Here is an 18,739-nt window from a genome sequence, read left to right as displayed (position 1 = left end):
TGCAGAAGGCTGGACGATAATGAGTCCCAGGTTGCACAGGGTCAGGGTGGGTGGCCTCTGCCTTAGATTAAGCCAGTCAGACCCTCTTTTGGGAGTTTGAATTCTGAGCGGGGATTTGGGGATGAGAGGTTTGAAGTCAAGTCCCAAGTTCATCCCCTGCAGACCCCTGCTCACTGGTCCGTTTCCCCTTCACTCCTAGAAACTCCCCGGCATCCCTCCAACTGATTGCTCTTGTTTCAGTAAACCTAGAGTTGGTTCTCGACTCCTGAGGCCAAGAAGCTGTAAGCCCACTGCCCGCAGAATTAAACGTGGCGTTCTCAGCCTTACAGATCCCCCACACCCTGTTTGCATCTCAGTGGCCCCAGCAGTTTAATGCTCTTTGGTAAGAGTCTCCTACATGTGGGTGATCAGACTTTTCGCATTTGTTGAGCAAGCGGGCTGTCTTTGTTGTCATCTCTGTAAGCCCTCAAAATCTAGTGTAGACTGGATTTAATACATTTTAACTGGATTTAATTGACAACTGGCTCTGATGTTTAAAAATGATTTCTTTTTTGTTTCTTTGCTTTTGTTTTTAAGATGACATTTCTTACTTAGCCATTTAGAAATGGTTCTGGGAGAGGCTGGCACTGCGGTGCAGTAGGTGAAGTTACCACCTGAGACACCAGCATCCCATATGGGCACCGGGTGGAGTCCTGGCTGCTCCACTTCCGATCCGGCTCCCTGGGAAAGAAGCGGAAGATGACCCAAGTATTCAGACTGCTGAATCCTATGGGAGGCCCGATGGAGCCCTTGGCCCCAGACCTGGATGTTGCAGTCACCTGGGGAGTAAACCAGCAGGTGTTAAGATCTTTCTGTCTCTCTGTCACTCTACCTTTCAAATAAATAACTCTACCTGGGGCTGGCGCTGTGGCTCACTAGGTTAATCCTCTGCCTGAAGCACCGGCATCCCATATGGGCGCCGGGTTCTAGTCCTATTGCTCCTCTTCCAGTCCAGCTCTCTGCTGTGGCCCGGGAGTGCAGTGGAGGATGGCCCAAGTGCTTGGGCCCCTGCACCCACATGGGAGATCAGGATCAAGAGGAAGCATCTGGCTCCTGGCTTCGGATCGGCGCAGTGCCGGCCATGGTAGCCATTTGGGGGTGAACCAACGGAAGGAAGACCTTTCTCTCTGTCTCCTCTCTCTCACTGTCTAACTCTGCCTGTCAAAAAAAAAAAAAAAAAAAAAAAGATAAAGGACCCACTGCCTCTCAGGCAGCTCAACCCCTCTGGGTTATGTCAGGGTGGTCAATAGGTTGTTTGTACTCTTAGGACATCCTGATGACTAGGAAACCTCACTCATAAGTGTTATGGTCTGGGAACTTTTTATCCCATGTGGGTGTGGGATCCCAAGCACTTGGGCCATCTCTGCTGCTTTCTCAGGTGTATTAGCAGGGAGCTGGATCTGAAGATGAGCAACTGGGACATGAACCAGTGCCCATATGGGATGCCAGGGCTGCAGGTGACAGCTTACTCATGAGGCCATAACACCAGCCCCATGGTCTGGGAACTTAAATCAGGTGGGGTCTGTGTGTGTGTGTGACTGTGTGTGTGTGACTCTGTGTGTGTGTGCGTGTGTGTGTGTATCTATGGGAAAACTATTAGTATTGAATTTGCTTCCCCTGCTTCCCCTTTCTTATCTGCACTTCTCCTTCTGCCACTGTTATTAGTTACTGAGCCATTGCTATCTGGGGCTGCATTCACCAGGTTTTTTATTCCCTGATAGTGGAGAAAGGTAATGATTAATATAATTTTTCCTTCAAGAATGATACAATGAACCAGTCTGCCTTGGAGTCCAATGAACTCTGGTTTCTTTGTTTCTTTTTGTAAGATTTATTTATTTGAAAGGCAGAGTGATGGAGGGGGGACAAGAGGGGAGAGAAAAGAGAGAGAAAGTGATCTTCCATCCACTGGTTCACTCCCCCAAATGATTGCAACAGCCGGGGCTGGACCAGGCCTGGGCCAGGACAAAGCCAGGAGCCTGGAACTCCATCCAAGTGTCCCACAGGAGAAACAGGGGCCCATGCACTTGGGTCATCTTCTGCTGCCTTCCCTGGGTGCAGGAGCACGGAGCTGGATTGGAAGTGGAGCAGTCAGGACTGAAACCCGCGCGCTGATGTGGGATCTGGCATTGCAAGCAGTGTGATTTAACCTGCTGGGTCCCAGTACTGGCCCTGATCCTGGGTTTCCGTCCTGCTCTGGTACCTGCTAGCAGCTCACTTCGGGCAAGCTATCTCTCTCTCAGACTTGGTTTCTTCACCTGTAGAACAAGGACAGCGATGCTGGCCCCCAGCCCCTGGGTGTTGAATCTGTTGGCCGTTGGTGGCTTGGACCCTTGCCATGGTGCTAACAGCACCCAGTGGGTTGTTGTGAGGGCCAAGCCTATGGAAAAGCTTTAGAGTAGTGCTTGGTGCTGGCAGGTGTCCCATAAACATTTCTTTCCCTTCTCTTCACCTCTTCCCTAGCACCACGTGTCCATTCTCCACTCCAGGCCTCCAATCACATTGTATACAGGCTTATGTGGATGTCTGTGTACATCAGACACACAGTGTTAATACATAAGCGTGTTCCGTGTGCCTAGTCACTCCTTCGATCAATGGATACTTACTGAGAATCCATTTGTGCCAGGCACAGCGACAAACCAGTCAGACCAGTTCTCTGTTCTCCTGGAACTTCCTTTCTAGCAGGGGAGATGTGAGAGGGAGGGACAGGTGCCCGGGACCAGCAGGTGAGAGGAAGCATCTCTGTAAAGGGGCCTCTGAGAGGGCACAGCACGGTCCAAAGCCCTAGAGCAAGAACAGAGTGCATTCGAGGAGCAGAAGAGTCTGGTGGCCAAGAGTGAGAGCGAGAGGGTGGGAGGGGTAAAGCCAGATCACACGGCAGCCCTGCTGCCTGTGGTGAGAAGTTGAGCCAGAGATGTGGAAGCAGGGAAGGTATGGAGTCCAACTTCAGTTTAAGAGCAGCACTTTAGGGGCCGATGCTGTGGCGCAGCGAGTTAATGCCCTGGCCTGAAGCACCGGCATCCCATATGGGTGCCAGTTTGAGACCTGGCTGCTCCGCTTCCCATCCAGCTCTCTGCTATGGCCTGGGAAAGCAGCGGAAAATGGTGCAAGTCCTTGGGCTCTTGCACCCACGTGGGAGACCTGGAAGAAGCTCCTGGCTCCTGGCTTTGGATCGGCACAGCTCCAGCCGTTGCAGCCAGCTGGGGAGTGAACCATTGGTTTGAAGACCTCCCTCTCTCTCTCTCTCTCTCTGGCTCTCCTCTCTCTGTGTAAATATGACTTTCAAATAAATAAGTAAATCCTAAAAAAAAAAAAAAAAAAAAAAGAGAGAGAGAGAGAGAGAGCAGCACTTTGGATTGCCAGAGGCCAGGATGGAAACAAGTCCATGTGATCACAATGCACACGTAGCACCAGACACATGTCTGCACATGTCGTCTTAGTCCAGTTTGTGCTGCTACCTGACACTGGATAATTTCTTATGGTTCTGAATATCAAGGAGTCCAAGGCCGAGTGTCCATGTCCAGTGAGGGCCTCTCATTGTGCCAGGAATGCACTCCCCAGATAACGGCATTAGTCCCTCTTACAGGGATCGCTTCTCCAGGATGCCCTGGGGATTAAGTTTCCAACGCGTGATTTTTGGGGACACACTCAGACCATGGCACTCTGGAGCAGTAAAGGAGCTCTGGCCCAGAGGCACGTGAATGTCCGAGAGTCACCAGCCTCGGGAACACCTGCATCGTGTGGTCATCTGGGGCCCAGGACCCGCAGCCACCAGGGACAACAGAATCAGAATCTCACAGGCAGGGACCAGGCTACTGGTGTCCTTACAAAACAGCTTGGGTATTTTATGTGTATCCAGAGTGGGAAACCCTAGTGTCTGGGTGATCCCTCTCTCTGCTGCCACACTTTGCCCATGTGGGCCATCCTATCACTGTGCCATCCTGTTCCAAACAGCATTCAGGGAGTTCCCCTGCACACCCACCCTTGTGGGTCCCACCAGCTCCCCCATTCTGCTGATGTCACCTCTCCCTCACCCACCAGCACCCAAGGCAAATCCTGGTGAAGGAACCCTGGGTGGGGAAGGGAGGAGTTGCCAGGCTCTGGGCATCCCTCCACCCTCATGCAGGGCCTGTCTCTCAGGTTCCAGTATCCAGAGGCACTGGCACGTGGCACTCAGTGTGCAGGGACAGTGACTAGCAGAGGTCAGGGAGGTAAATGATGACAGCCTATACTCTCTGCATGACCAGGGAATTTCAGAACTTTAGGGACTTGAGCATAAATAGTCTCATTCTAATTTAGCCATGGGTTGGCGGAGGAGGGAGCCAGACACTAAGTATAGTCATCCCTGTATTTCTGGAGCATTCTTAGAAGCTCAAGAGGGGGCCAGGGAGCCCAATCACCTACATTCCACAGGCTCTGTGTTACATAATTTACAATCCTCCTAAAAGCGCCGTAAAACAGATGTCTTGTTCTCATTTAAAGACTGGGGAACTGAGGCTCCAAGAGGTCAAAGAACTTGACCAAGGTCACAGCCAGTCAGTGCTGAGGGCCTGATGCACCAAGGTCCATGGGCCTCGCATGAGACGGAGTTCACACGCGGCCGTCATGGCGCTGCATTCCCTCTCAGTGTCCTTCTCTGGAATGTTTGAGCAGAGGGAACATCAGCATCACCTCTCTCCCCCGACGCCCATGTGAGACCAGGAGGTTTCTGTCCTGGCTGATCCCTGCCACCCCTTGCCCATCACCTTATGATGCCTCCCCCCACCCACAGACACCCCCAAGTGCCTTCTACCATGGCCCAGCTCCTTCTCTCCTCTTCCTTCCCATGTTCCCCACAAACTCAGGCCATAGCCCAGAGCAACTCTAAGGTCACACTCATAGGCTGACAGGTTGTCCATTAGGGTTGCTGGTCTCGAAAGGCTGATGATGTCTTTATCCAGGTTGCTGTGACTTTGCATGCTGATTTCTTAACAGTGAGAAATTTCCCAAGCACCCCAGGCCCACGGTGATCCCCCCTTTACAAGCACAGAATTAGTGGGGACTTGGGAAACAAACCTATCCTGTAATATTCTCTTGCTGTTGAGAGATACAAGGATATTGTCTGACTAACCACCACCGCTACCAACTCACCCCAATTAAACTAAGGGTCTATGTTTCATACTTCATTAGTGTTCTTCACTATCCAATACAGAACACAAAACATGGTTGTTCATGCATCCTTGTTTACTGATTGGCTGACCCTGCGGTATGCAAGGACCACCAAATTTATCCCTGAAAATTGGCTCCATATTGCTCAGTTCTTTGTTTCTACATCTCAAATGGCTGAGAGGAGCAACTTAGGAGGGAAGGTGGTTTATTTGGCTACAGTGTGGAGGTTCACAGTCCACGCTCAGACATTGGTTCATGCATCTGGCGAGATGGGAAGATGGTGGAGACAGAGACAGGAAGCAAGCTCTTCTACACTCGTGTGGTCTCTCCTTATAATGCCATCATGATCTGACCATGGGGTTCCGCCCTGGTACTTTCATCCAATCCAATTCCTTCCCAAAGTCCCCACTTTCAGACTCCATAATTGGATCAAGCCTCCACCCTAAACCATCAAACACTAGCATTAATCCATTAACAGTTAACATAAGACTTTGGGGTTTAAACATCTGCACGAGTCTGGGGAGTCAACCCCTGCTCATCTATAACATCCCCACGTCTACGCTTGGCGCTGACGTCTCTGTCTCAGGTGCTCTTTCCTCAGTTAATTCCCACAGAAAACCTAGACAGCCTTATTCTCATCTCATAGCCCTGGAAGTTCAAGGTCAGAAAGGGCCAGTAAGTTGCTCCAAGTAAGACAGTGAGTAAAGAATGTGATTGGGATTAGACACAGGCGTGCCTGGCCACCAGGCGTCCTGGCACATGGTGGCATTTATTCATGTGCTTCACCTCAACCAGTCTTGAGGCTCCTCAAGGTGGAGATCGGGTTTGCGTTCCCCACAGTCCTTAGCACAGAACCTCGTATAGGGCAGTTGCATAGTAAATGTTTGCTCACTAAATTGTCAGAGGAAGTTTACCCTGATTACCAATTGGGTGAGAACCAGTGCTGGGGAAAGGGGAGGTGTTTGCACAGTGATAAGGCCTGGGTGCCTGATGGGGTGCCCCATGTCCTGGGCAGTGACCAGGAGTGGAGCAGCATGAGATGCCCTGCCCTGCCAGGGGCCAAGGAAAGGATTAAGAGTGGCAGGAGACCTGTGCTCTCCTGGAGGGTGGGGGTGGCATCCCAAGGGCTGATCGTGGTTGATGCCCTGGCTTGGCCTACACGTTTCCCCCACCAGAAGGAGCTACAGAGACAGGCAAGGAAGAGGGGCAGAGGCTCCTAATGGATACAGGGGTCACTAGAGGCAGTGGGAGAAGCTGACCGGGAGGACTGGGTTTGAGAGACCCTCGGACAGGTGTAGGACTTAAAGGCACTCAAGCAGATGGAGGGAAACCTGGTCTGATTCAGCTCCTCTGAGAAAAGGAAATTTTCTTGGAGGACTCAAACCAAGATGGCAATGGAAGAACACAGTCGGAAGGCATTGGAAAAGATGGATGGAGGTGAGGAAGCTGAGAGACGAGGTTCAGGGATTGCTTTGGAGAGACTGCTAGGGCTGATGAGGGGTTCAGGAATGCTTCTGGGGTGATGCAGAGGGGCAGGGTAGCAATGGAGGCAGGGCACAAGGTGACACAAGTGACACTCCACATCCTGCTTGCCATTCCCTGGCAGTAGGACTTTGGACAAGGTACTTAACCTGTCTGACTCTCAGCTTCCCTATGCATAAAATGAGAGCCAACAATACCAGATGCCTGAATCCATGGAGGTAGAGAGAAAATGAGACGAAGTGTGTACTGAGCTTAGCACAGGGAGCCTGGAGGAGAAGAAGACCCAACCACTGTCGGTAATAATTGATGATGGTGTGAAGCTCAGGGCATGCTCCCGGGAAGGAAAGATCGAAGAGTACAAGGAGCCTTCCAAAAGGTCAAGGAAGATGTGTGTTATAAAAAAAAAAAAATGCATAGGTTTTCATTTTCCTTGTACCCAAATAAACTTATCTTGTAATCTTTTTTTCTGTTTTTTTTAATTTGAGAGGACAGAAGACAGAGACACTGCGAAATAGGGAGAGAAAAGGCTCCAGATACTGGGAGCTGGGAACTCAGTCCAGGCCTCCCATGCGGGTGGCAGTGACCCATTTACAAGAGCCAAACTGCTGCCTCCCAGGATGCATTGACAGGAAGCTGGAATTGGAAGGTGAAGCGGGGATTGAACCCAGGCAGTAGAGTGTGGGCTGCAAGTATTTTAACCGCTGGGCAAAGCAGCCAGCCCTAAGCTTACCTTTGAGTTCATTTTCCACAAACGTTTTGAAGTACTCTCATATAGTGAAAAGATAAGCCACTGCCCAACTGCTCTGTTTCATGGCAGCCTAAATTTACTGGGTGCATACCATGTACCAGGTACTGTTCTAAGCATTTTACAGTCATTACTGCATTTGATCCTCACACAACCTTAGGAAAGAAGTGCTCCAATGATCCTTTTTTTTTTTTTTTTTTTTTGGACAGGCAGAGTGGGCAATGAGAGAGAGAGACAGAGAGAAAGGTCTTCCTTTTGCCGTTGGTTCACCCTCCAATGGCCGGCGCGCTGTGGCCGGCACACCGCGCTGATCTGAAGGCAGGAGCCAGGTGTTTCCTCCTGGTCTCCCATGGGGTGCAGGGCCCAAGTACTTGGGCCATCCTCCACTGCACCCCCGGGCCACAGCAGAGAGCTGGCCTGGAAGAGGCAACCGGGACAAAATCCAGCGCCCCGACCGGGACTAGAACCCAATGTGCTGGTGCCGCAGGTGAAGGATTAGCCTAGTGAGCCGCAGCGCCGGCCTCCAATGATCCTAACACAAGGAAGCAGCAGCTCAGAGGGTTCAGGTAGTAGCCTGAAGTCACAGTTAGTGGATGGCAGAGCTTGGATTTGATTGGTAACAGAACTCAGGCATCCTAGCTTCAGAACCACACACTTAAATCCTACTTCCCGTCAGCTCACATACACGTGTGACAGCTGGAGATAGAGAACAGTTGTAATGCTCACAGCATGCCCCTGGTCCTTCACGTTGCAGGCGCATGAGAATCTCCCAGGGCGATGACTTAAAATGCATGCTCCTGGGCCCTGTCCCCAGAAAGCCTGATGCTCTGGCAGCAGTGATGGCGGAGGCAGGGGCAGGAAGCACAGAAACTGGTATTTTTAATGCCTTGGGTGACTCTAGAGGTGGTCTAGAGGGAGAGGGAGGAGACACAGGACAGGAGTAACCAGATGGCCTGAGGTGGAGGTGGGGGGTCATGTCTGGATGCTGTGAAGGGACAAGGCCTTTGGGACCAGGAAGCCCTCATCCTGGGCCTTAAGGAGGGGTAGGATTTTGTACAGCCCTGGACACTTCTCCATTTGGAGGCTGTATTGGGTTGAATTATGTCTTCCCAGAAAGACACATTGAGTTCAAATTCCTGGAGGCTGTGAAGGTGACATTTGAGAAAAAATCTTTGCAGATGTAACTCACTTGAGGATCTTGAGATCATCCTGGATGATCTGGGTGGGTCCCAGGTCCAGTAGATTATGTGCTTATAAAGGACATGGAGGCAAGAGCGATGAGAAGAGAGAAGACCAGGTGAAAGCAGAGGCAGGGATCCAAGTGATGCAGCCATAAGCCACGGAGTGCCTGGTTGGTGGTTATTTGTTATGGGAGCCTTAGGGAATTAATACAGAGGCTTTCATCCTCACCACCTAGGCCGCCCTGGGGAGGACTTTGCAACTTGACTCCGAGCTGTGGAGGTCACAGCCTGCAGACATCCAGGACGCAGAGCCTCGGAGGAAGATGGGGAGGCGCAACTGTTGCTGAGAGAGTGTCGTCCCTCTTGGGAACTTGCCCCTCCACTGTGACTCTTGTAAGGCAGGCTTGAGTCAGAGTCTCTGTCCTCGGTCTCTGCCTTCACATTGTACATAGACGGAAGTCAACACCTAGACAGCTTAAATATCAGCCCAAGGCCATCCAAGGAGTGGCGGCAGGACAGAGCCAGGACTCCCATCTAGGGCACAAGCTCCTGTCCTTACCTGCTCTGTGCCACTAAAGCCCTGGTTGTGATGCTGCTGCAATGTGGCTTTATTTTAACTTGGAGTTGGTTGACTCTGATGGCTTTGCCTGGTGTTGGTCTTCTTGTCCCTGATCAGCATGTGGGAGAAGTGAGAAGCCTTTGACCTCTGGCTTAGTGCTCGGAGAGTTTCCTTCCCCATGGCTCTACCTTCTGCTTTAGGGATGCAAGATGAGCTATCTTCGGAAGCTGTCATCCAAAATGCAGAAGTTGGCCATCTGTAGAAGTGACAGCACTGGTTGTGGTTTGTGAAACACCACATGTTGGAGAAGTGTGTCTTTAGGAAGGTTATTAATACTTCCTTCATCCACGTGCCACCATGATTTTCTGCAAGGGAGAAGGAAAAGGCTCCCCCGTGTGCCTGTGGAGAGGGCTTCCTCCTCCGCTAAGCCCTGGCTTCCCATTCCTTCCTCTTTGCTAACACTTGAGTTGGCAGCATGTGGCCAGGGCAGGACTGAGCCTTACCGCAGGGACTGCACTGCCAGATGACAGATTTTGGGTTGTGTTCTAGGTGCACGCGTGGCAGGGCTGCAGCAGGAGAAATGGGATGGAAGTCAAACTGAGAGGCTTATCAAGAGCATGCCGCTTGAAAGGCAGGGAAAGGTTAGAATCTGAAACAGGAATGAGGAAGCGTTAGGCTGGAGCATTGTGTTCCAACCCTGGATGCAGACTGATCACAGGGAGTTAAAAAAAAAGTCCCAATGAGGGTGGGTGTTTAGCCTAGCATTTAAGACATCTGCTGGCCGGCGCCACGGCTCAATAGGCTAATCCTCTGCCTTGTGGCGCCGGCACACCGGGTTCTAGTCCCGGTTGCCCCTCTTCCAGGCCAGCTCTCTGCTGTGGCCAGGGAGTGCAGTGGAGGATGGCCCAAGTGCTTGGGCCCTACACCCCATGGGAGACCAGGAGAAGCACCTGGCTCCTGCCTTCGGATCAGCGCGGTGCGCCGGCCGCAGCGCACCAGCCGTGGCGACCATTGGAGGGTGAATCAACGGCAAAAGGAAGACCTTTCTCTCTGTCTGTCTCTCTCACTGTCCACTCTGCCTGTAAAAAAAAAAAAAAGACATCTACTGGGGCCAGCGCTGCGGCATAGTGGGTAAAGCCACCGCTGACTTCAGATCAGTGCAGCTCCAGCCGTTGTGGCCAACTGGGGAGTGAACCATCGCATGGACGACCTCTCTTTCTCTTTGCCTCTCCTCTCTCTGTGTAACTCTGACTTTCAGATATGACATCTACTTCCCATATCACAGTACCGGAGTTTGACAACCAGCTCTGGTTGTGCCTCCAGCTTCCTGCCAATGCCAACCCCAGGAGGCAGTGGTGGTGACACAAGTAACTGAATTCCTACTGACCACATGGGAGACCTGGATTGAATTCCCAGCTTCTGTCCTTGGCTCTGGCCTAACCCTGCTGCGGCAGGAATTTGGGGATGAGAGCTCTCTCTCTCTCTACCTCTCAAATAAATACATTGAATGATAAAATAGTCCCCAATGCCCAGGTTGTATCCCATGCCAGTTACATCAGAATGGCTGGTAATACAAGTCAGATGTCATTTTCTTAAAAATCTTTCAAACATTTATTCATTCATTTATTTATTTGAAAGGCAGAGTGAGAGGGAGACAGACAGAGACCTTCCATTCTGTTCATTCACTCCCCCAGCGCCCACCACAGCCAGGACTGGGCCAAAGCAGAGTAGCGCTCTGATACACAATGTGGGCATCCTAATCTGCAACTTAACCTGCGAGGCCATAATGTTGCCCTTGTGGTTTGTTTTTTTTTTTTTTTAATGATCCTCTGATGATTTTCAATGTGCAGCAAAATTAGGGACCCACAGAAACCTGCTATTCCTAGATACCACCACGATCAGGTATTCTGCTTTCATTCTTCTGGGCTGGGCCGTAGGCATGGGAGATTTTAAAAAGCTGCTCAGGGGACTCCAGCACGCAGGCGCTGTCCCAGTAGGTGATGGGAAAACAGCCCTGCAGGCAACGTCAAGGTGCCTGCAGCTGGGGCTCTGTTCCTACTGTATGGTCCATCTCTCACACGAGGAAGCTTCTGTCGCAGGAGAATGAACCTTGATGGATTTCAGAGAGGGCCAGTAATGGTGGCCACCAGTTACTGACCACTGGATGGCCAGGCAAGGAAAACACGTTGAACAGGAAATCCGACACCCTCAGGAGTGCAGGAATGCTTATCATTGTGTTGTTGTGCCCTCTAGGCAAGCAGGAGTTAGGGTCTCATAGTACTTCTTAAAAATATTTATTTACTGGGGCCGGCGCTGTGGCACAGTAAGCTAATCCTGCACCTGAGGCGCTGGCATCACATATGCACGCAGGTTCTAGTCTTGGCTGCTCCTCTTCCAATTCAGCTCTCTGCTATGTATGGCCTGGGGAAAGCAGTAGAAGATGGCACAGGTGATTGGGCCCCTGCACCCACGTGGGAGACCCGGAGGAAGCTCCTGGCTCCTGGCTTCAGATCGGTGCAGCTGCGACCGTTGTGGCCATTTGGGGAGTGAACCAGCAGATGGAAGACCTTTCTCTCTGTCTTTCCCTCTCACTGTCTGTAATTCTACCTCTCAAATAAATAAATAAAATCTTTCAAAAAAGGAGAAAACTTAAAAAATTATTTATTATTTGAAAAGCAGAACAACAGAGAGAGAGAGATACCATCCATCCACTGGTTTGTTCCCTAAGTGGCCGCAATGACCAGGGCTGGGCCAGGCCATAGCCCGGAGCTTCATCTTGGTCCCCCATATGGGTGCAGGGGCTCAAATACTCAGGCCCTTCCACTGCTTTCCCAAACACATTAGCAGGGATTTGGATCAGAAGTGGAGTAGCCTGGACTTGAACAAGGGCCCGTTTGGGATGCCAGTGTTGTAGGCAGTGGCTTAACCTGCTGTACCACAGCACTGGCCCCAATAAATAAACCTTTAAAGTAGGAATAAGTAAATTCATGTATTAACCACAAGTGCTGTGTTATGACTATAAGAGAGGGTGCTTTTTTAGAGTAGGAACTAAAAAATACACACCACGCTTTATCAAATGCAATGACAATTATATCTGAAAACCGGTCTGCAGTCAGGAGCTCCCGTGTCTATTTTCAGCTCTAATACTGAGTCACTGTGTGGCTTGAGGCAAGTCACTTAACACTTGGACCTCAGCTTCTCCATACAAAAAATGGCAATTAAAATACTTGTGGGATTGAGGAACTAGCATGTGAGCCACTACTATGTGTTCGTCCCATGCTAGGCACTTTGTATTACATTGTTGGATTTCATTCAATCATTCAACAAATATTTGTGGAGTACCCATTATGTACAGGATGTTCTACCTGGTCTCAGGCAAAAAAAAAAAAAAAAAAAAAAAAAAAGCCTTGTTCTCCCGGAGCTTAAATTCCAGAGAGGCAAGGTGATAACAAACAAGGAAAGAAATATCTGAGCCATTCTCAGACAGTGACAAGTGCTATGTGGACCACAAAACCAGGCGATGGCGATGTGACAGAAAGCAAGCTGAGGACGGGTTACTTATGAAGGGCGGGCTCTCTAGGAGGCGACACTGGAGTCAGAACGTGGATGACGGGGAGCACACTGCAGAGTCCAGAGTCCCCCAGACAAGATGAGGAAGGCTTATCATTAGTGCAAAGGCCCTGAGGCAGGTCGGAACTGTTTGGAAGGTCAGGAGGCTGCAAAGGACGGCAGGAGTGGGGAGCTGCAGGAAGTCATCAGAGTGTACGTCGCTGGAGACTAGGCAGGAGCCCGGCCACAGGGCCCTCTGGGCTGAGGCAAGGAGTCTGGATTTTATTCTAACTGCTCTGATTTACAGTTTATAAAAAAATAATCTGAGCATTTTAATAAGTATGATTAATACTCAACAGTGAAAACAGAGATAACAGTAAGAGGCTGTTGGCTTGTTGGGTGAGAGAAGCAAGCTTATCTGAGAAGGGTCTGGTAGGAAATAGTTCAGGCTTCTTGGGTCACGTAGGCTGTCACGAATTCTCTTACTCCTGCTCCTCCACCCCTTCCTCCTTTGCAGACAACTCTGTAAAGACATTCTTCGCTCCTGGGCAATACAAAAACAAGAGGCTGCATGGTGGATTTGACCTGCCTGGCTGGAGACTATCTATGGACCCCAGGTTTGGAGAGAAGTAGAAACTGGGGCAGGCATTTTGGTACAGCAGTTAAGACACCACTTGGGATGCCCCTGGGTTCAAGGCCTGGCCCTGCTTCAGATTCCAAGATCCTGCTAATGCGTACCCTGGGAGGCAGTGGCAATAGCTCAAGAACCCGGGTTCCTGCCAACTTGTGGGAGACCCACATCAAGTTCTGGTCTCCTAGCTTCAGCCTGGTTCAGCCCTGGCTGGCTGTTGAGGGCATTTGGGGAGTGAACCAGCAGAATGAAGACCTCTCTGTATCTGCCTCTGCCTCTCTGTAACTCTACCTTCCAAAAAAACAAAAATAAAAAACAATTTTGGGGCCAGTGTTGTGGCATAGTGGGTAAAGTCGCTGCCTACAGTGCCAGCCTCCCATATGGGCACTGGTTCGAGTCCTGACTGCTCCACTTCCATTCCAGCTCTATGCTATGGCCTAGGAAAGCAGTGGAAGATGGCCCAAGTCCTTGGGCCCCTGCACCTACATGGGAGACCTGGAAGATCCTGGCTCCTGGCTTTGGATCAGTGCAGCTCCGGCTGTTGTGGCCAATTAGGGAGTCAACCAGTGAATGGAAGACCTCTCTCTCTCTCTCTCTCTGCATAACTCTGACTTTCAAATAAATAAATAAATCTTTCTTTAAAAAAAGCCTTTAAAATAGAGAGAAGTAGAATGGGTCAGCATATATTCAGGACACAGAACAGACAGGACTGGCTGATGAACTGGCTCTGAGCAGAGAGGGGGAAGAGAAAGAGGGAACAAGGATGGTCTCGGTGACTGGGTGGAAGGTGGCACCATTCGCTGAGAAGGGGAAAAAGCAGATTTGGGAATGGGGAGAAGGGAAATCAAGAGTTAAGTATGAGTTGCCGATTAGTCATCAAAGTGGAGAGGGGCCTGCATTGTGGCACAGTACATTAAGCCATCGCCTGTGACATTGGCATTCCATACAAGCTGGTTCGAGTCTCAGCTGTTACACTTCTGATCCAGCTCCCTGCTAAAGTGCCTTGGAAAGCAGCAGAAGTTGGCCCACATCCTGCCACCCATTTGGGAGACCCAGATGGAGTTCTGGGCTCCTGGCTTTGGCCTGACCCAGACCTGGCTGTTGTGGCTATTGGGGAGTAAACCAGTGGACAGATCTCTGTCTCTCCCTGTCTCTCTGAAGCTCTGCCTTTCAAATAAATAAAAGAAATCTTAAAAGTGGAGACGTTGGGGCCGGTGCTGTGGCGTAGTGGGTAAAGCCGCCGCCTGTGGCGCCGCCATCCCATATGGGTGCCAGTTCAAGTCCTGGCTGCTCCACTTCTGATCCAGCTCTTTGCTATGACCTGGGAAAGCAGCAGAAGATGGCCCAAGTCCTTGGGTCCCTGCACCCACGTGGGAGACCTGGAAGAAGCTCCTGGCTCCTGGCTTTGGATGGGTGCAGCTCTGGCTGTTGCAGCCAGCTGGGGAGTGAAGCAGCAGATGGAGACCTCTTTCTCTTTTTCTGCCTCTCCTTCTCTCTCTGTGAAACTCTAACTTTCAAATAAATAAATAATAAAAAAGTGGAGATGTGTACTAGGGGGCTCATCATAGACTCCAGAGCTCGAGGACAGGTCAGGGCTGGGATCATCTCTGGGAGTTTTTGCCTACGGCTGCATTTCAAGTCCTGAGATTGGATGACATGAGCTGATGGGCAGCACATAGGTCCCTGATCCTGGGAGACTGCAACATTTAGGGTCCCACTGAAGAGACCCTTGGACCCACACTCTGGGTCAGAGTGGGACACATGACAACTGTGAAACTGCTTTCCAAAGGGGTCTCTGCATCTTCCCAGACCCCGTCTTGTCTGAGCCATGTAAATGCTCACACGAGTGGACGAGGTTTCCATCCTGCTCTCCAATTCCCCAGCAGACAGGGAGGAACTGTTTGTTGCTTTACTGTGTCCTCCAGTGGAAACAAGAATGCATTTTTCAATTAATAAAAAGTGAGACTGGGGCTGGCATTGTGGCATAAGAGCTAAAGCCACCACCTACGACACCAGCATCCCATATATGAACACGGGTTTGAGTCCCATTTGCTCCACTTCCAATCCAGCTCCTTACTAATGGCCTGGGAAAGCAGCAAAGGATGGCCTAAGTGCTTCCAGGAAGTCCTGGAACAGGCCCCTGGCTCCAAGCTTTGGATCGGCCCTGCCCCAGTCATTGTGGCCATCTGGGGAGTGAACCAGCAGATGGAAGATCTCATCGTCTCTCCTTCTCTCTGTTACTCTGACTTTCAAATAAATTAATTAATCTTTTTTTTGAATTTTTAAATTTATTTATTTATTTTTTGACAGGCAGAGTGGATAGTGAGAGAGAGAGACAGAGAAAGGTCTTCCTTTCGCCGTTGGTTCACCCTCGAATGGCCGCTACAGCTGGCGTGCTGTGGCCGGTGCACCGCGCTGATCCGAAGGCAGGAGCCAGGTGCTTCTCCTGGTCTCCCATGGGGTGCAGGGCCCAAGCACTTGGGCCATCCTCCACTGCCTTCCTGGGCCACAGCAGAGAGCTGGCCTGGAAGAGGGGCAACCGGGACAGAATCCGGCACCCCGACCAGGACTAGAACCCGGTGTGCCGGCGCCGCTAGGTGGAGGATTAGCCTATTGAGCCGCAGCGCCGGCCATAAATTTATTAATCTTTAAAAAAAGAAAAATGAGATTGGCATTGCGGCACAGTGGGTCAAGCTGCGACCTGTGATGCCTGTGTCCCATATTGGAACACTGATTGTAGTTCTGGCTGCTCTGCTTCTGATCCAGCTCCCTGCTAATGCGCCTGGGAAAGCAGCAGCAGAAGGCTCAAATGCTTGGGTCCGCTGCCACCCACGTGGGAGACCTGGATGGAGTTCCAGGCTCCTGGCTTCAGCTTGGCCCAGCACTAGTTGTTGTAGCCATTTGGGGAATGAACCAGTGAATGAAAGAGTCTCTCTCTCTCTCTCTCTCTCTCTCTCTCAGTTCTCTTTCAAGTAAATAAAATAAATAGGTAAAAATAAAGAAATAAAAATATATGCATTGTTGCTGAAACTGTACCTAAGCTCTACACACATTTGGATGAAGTACGTTTGTGCGAAACAGCTAAGCAACAATGGAAGGGATTTGCTGCTGAGCCTGCTGCTAGGAGCCAAGAAACCAGTCTTGCATTCACTGAGCTGTTATTTATGGAACCTCAGTGCCAGGCACTATCTAGGGTCAGAAGATAAAGCAGTGAACAAAACAGACAAAAATCTCCATTCTCACAAAGCAGACACTCCTCAGAGGTAGACTAGCAAGTCAGGCGTACACTACGTGAGGTAGTGGTGAGTGCTAACAGGGGAACTACGGAAGGCGGGGAGGAAGACGGGAGGTTTCGCAGGTGAGGGTAAGAATGTAAGAACAAGGAAGTTGTGGCTCAGGCAAGTTACTCAACTTCTCTGAGTCTCGGCCTCTTCATCTAAAATCAGAAAGCACAGTACCTTCTCCGGGAAGGCTCAGGCCCTCTGACCATCCACTGTAAGCCACCGGGTTTTGTTTTTTTTTTTTTTTTTTTTTTTTTTTTTTTTGTAAATATTTATTTGAAAGACAGAGATATAGAGAGAGAAGGGGAGAGAGATCTTTCATCTGCTAGTTCACTCCCAATGTGAACTGTGCCTATCAGAAGCCAGGAGCCAGGAACTTCCTTCTGGGTCTCCCACGTGGGTGCAGGGGCCCAAGCACTTGGACGATCTTCTACTGATTTCCCAGGCCACAGCAGAGAGCTGCATCAGAAGTGGAGCAGCTGGGACTGGAACCAGCGCCCATATGGGATGCCAGTACTGCTGGCAGAGGCTTAACCTTTGACTCCACAGTGCCAGTCTCAAGCTATAGGATTTTTAGGTATTGAAAAAGATTCTCTGGGGCCGGCGCCGCGGCTCAATAGGCTAATCCTCCGCCTAGCGGCGCCGGCACACCGGGTTCTAGTCCCGGTCGGGGCGCCGGATTCTGTCCCGGTTGCCCCTCTTCCAGGCCAGCCCTCTGCTGTGGCCAGGGAGTGCAGTGGAGGATGGCCCAGGTGCTTGGGCCCTGCACCCCATGGGAGACCAGGAAAAGCACCTGGCTCCTGGCTCCTGCCATCGGATCAGCGCGGTGCACCGGCCGCAGCGCGCCGGCCGCGGCGGCCATTGGAGGGTGAACCAACGGCAAAGGAAGACCTTTCTCTCTGTCTCTCTCTCTCACTATCCACTCTGCCTGTCAAAAAATAAAAAAAAAAATAAAAAATAAAAAAAAATTAAAAAAAATAAAAAAAAAAAAGAAAAGAAAAAGATTCTCTGATTGACCAAACTCTACTCAGGCTGAATGGAGCACTTGTCAACTCAACCTTGACTTTTTAAGTTTTTTTTTAAAGATTTATTTTATTTATTTGAAAGACAGAGTTACACACACACACACACAGAGAGAGAGAGAGAGAGAGAGAGAGATCTTCCATCTGCTGGTTCACTCCTGATGGTTACAATGGCCAGAGCTGCGCTGAGCCGAAGCCAGGAGCCAGGAGCCAGGAGCCAGGAGCTACTTCTGGGTCTCCCACGCAGGTGCAAGGGCCCAAGGACTTGGGCCATCTTCCACTGCTTTCCCAGGCCATAGCAGAGAGCTGGATGGGAAGAGGAGCAGCTGGGACTAGAACCGGCACCTATTTGGGATGCTAGTGCTTCAGGCCAGGGCTTCAACCCACTGCGCCACAAGGCCAGCTCCAAACTTTCAAGTTTTTATTTATTTTCATTTTATATGAAAGGCAGAGATAAAGATCTTCCATCTACTGGTTCACTCTGCAAATGCCTGCAACAGCCAAGGCCAGGCTAGACTGAAGCCAGGAGCCAAGAACTCAAGCCAGGTTTCCCACTGGGTAGGAGGGACACAAGTACCCGAGCCTTTCCAGGGTGCACATTAGCAGGAAGGCAGATGAGAAGCAGAGCCGAGACTCCAGCCAGGGACTCACATATGCACTTGCACCAAATAACCATAACCACCGCACCAAATGCCGGCTCCAGATCCCGACTTTGGAATTTCTGTGTCTTGGCATTGTCCCATTTTAGTATGAACTCAGGAAGTCACAGAGAAATATTTCCATCCACTGGTTCTCTCCTCAAATGACAACAGCTGGCACTGGGCCAAGCTGAAGCCAGAAGCCTGGAACTTCAACCAGGTCTTCCATGTGGGTGGCAGGGGCCCAAGTACTTGAGCCATCTTCCACTGCTCTCTCAGGTCATTAGTAGGGAGCAGAACAGTTGGGCCTTGAACCAGCACCCAGATACAGGATTCTGTGTCAGCAACAGCTTAACCTGCTACTCCCACAATGTAAGCCCCACCCGATATTTCTTCTTAGTAATTTTCCATCCACTGACCACACCCTGATCCTTGCTATAGTTTCCTACTTTTCCATGAATGTGGAG

The sequence above is a fragment of the Oryctolagus cuniculus genome, chromosome 20 (genome assembly GCF_964237555.1).
Source record: "Oryctolagus cuniculus chromosome 20, mOryCun1.1, whole genome shotgun sequence".
NCBI lineage: Eukaryota > Metazoa > Chordata > Mammalia > Lagomorpha > Leporidae > Oryctolagus > Oryctolagus cuniculus.
Note: the sequence above shows the minus strand (reverse complement) of the source record.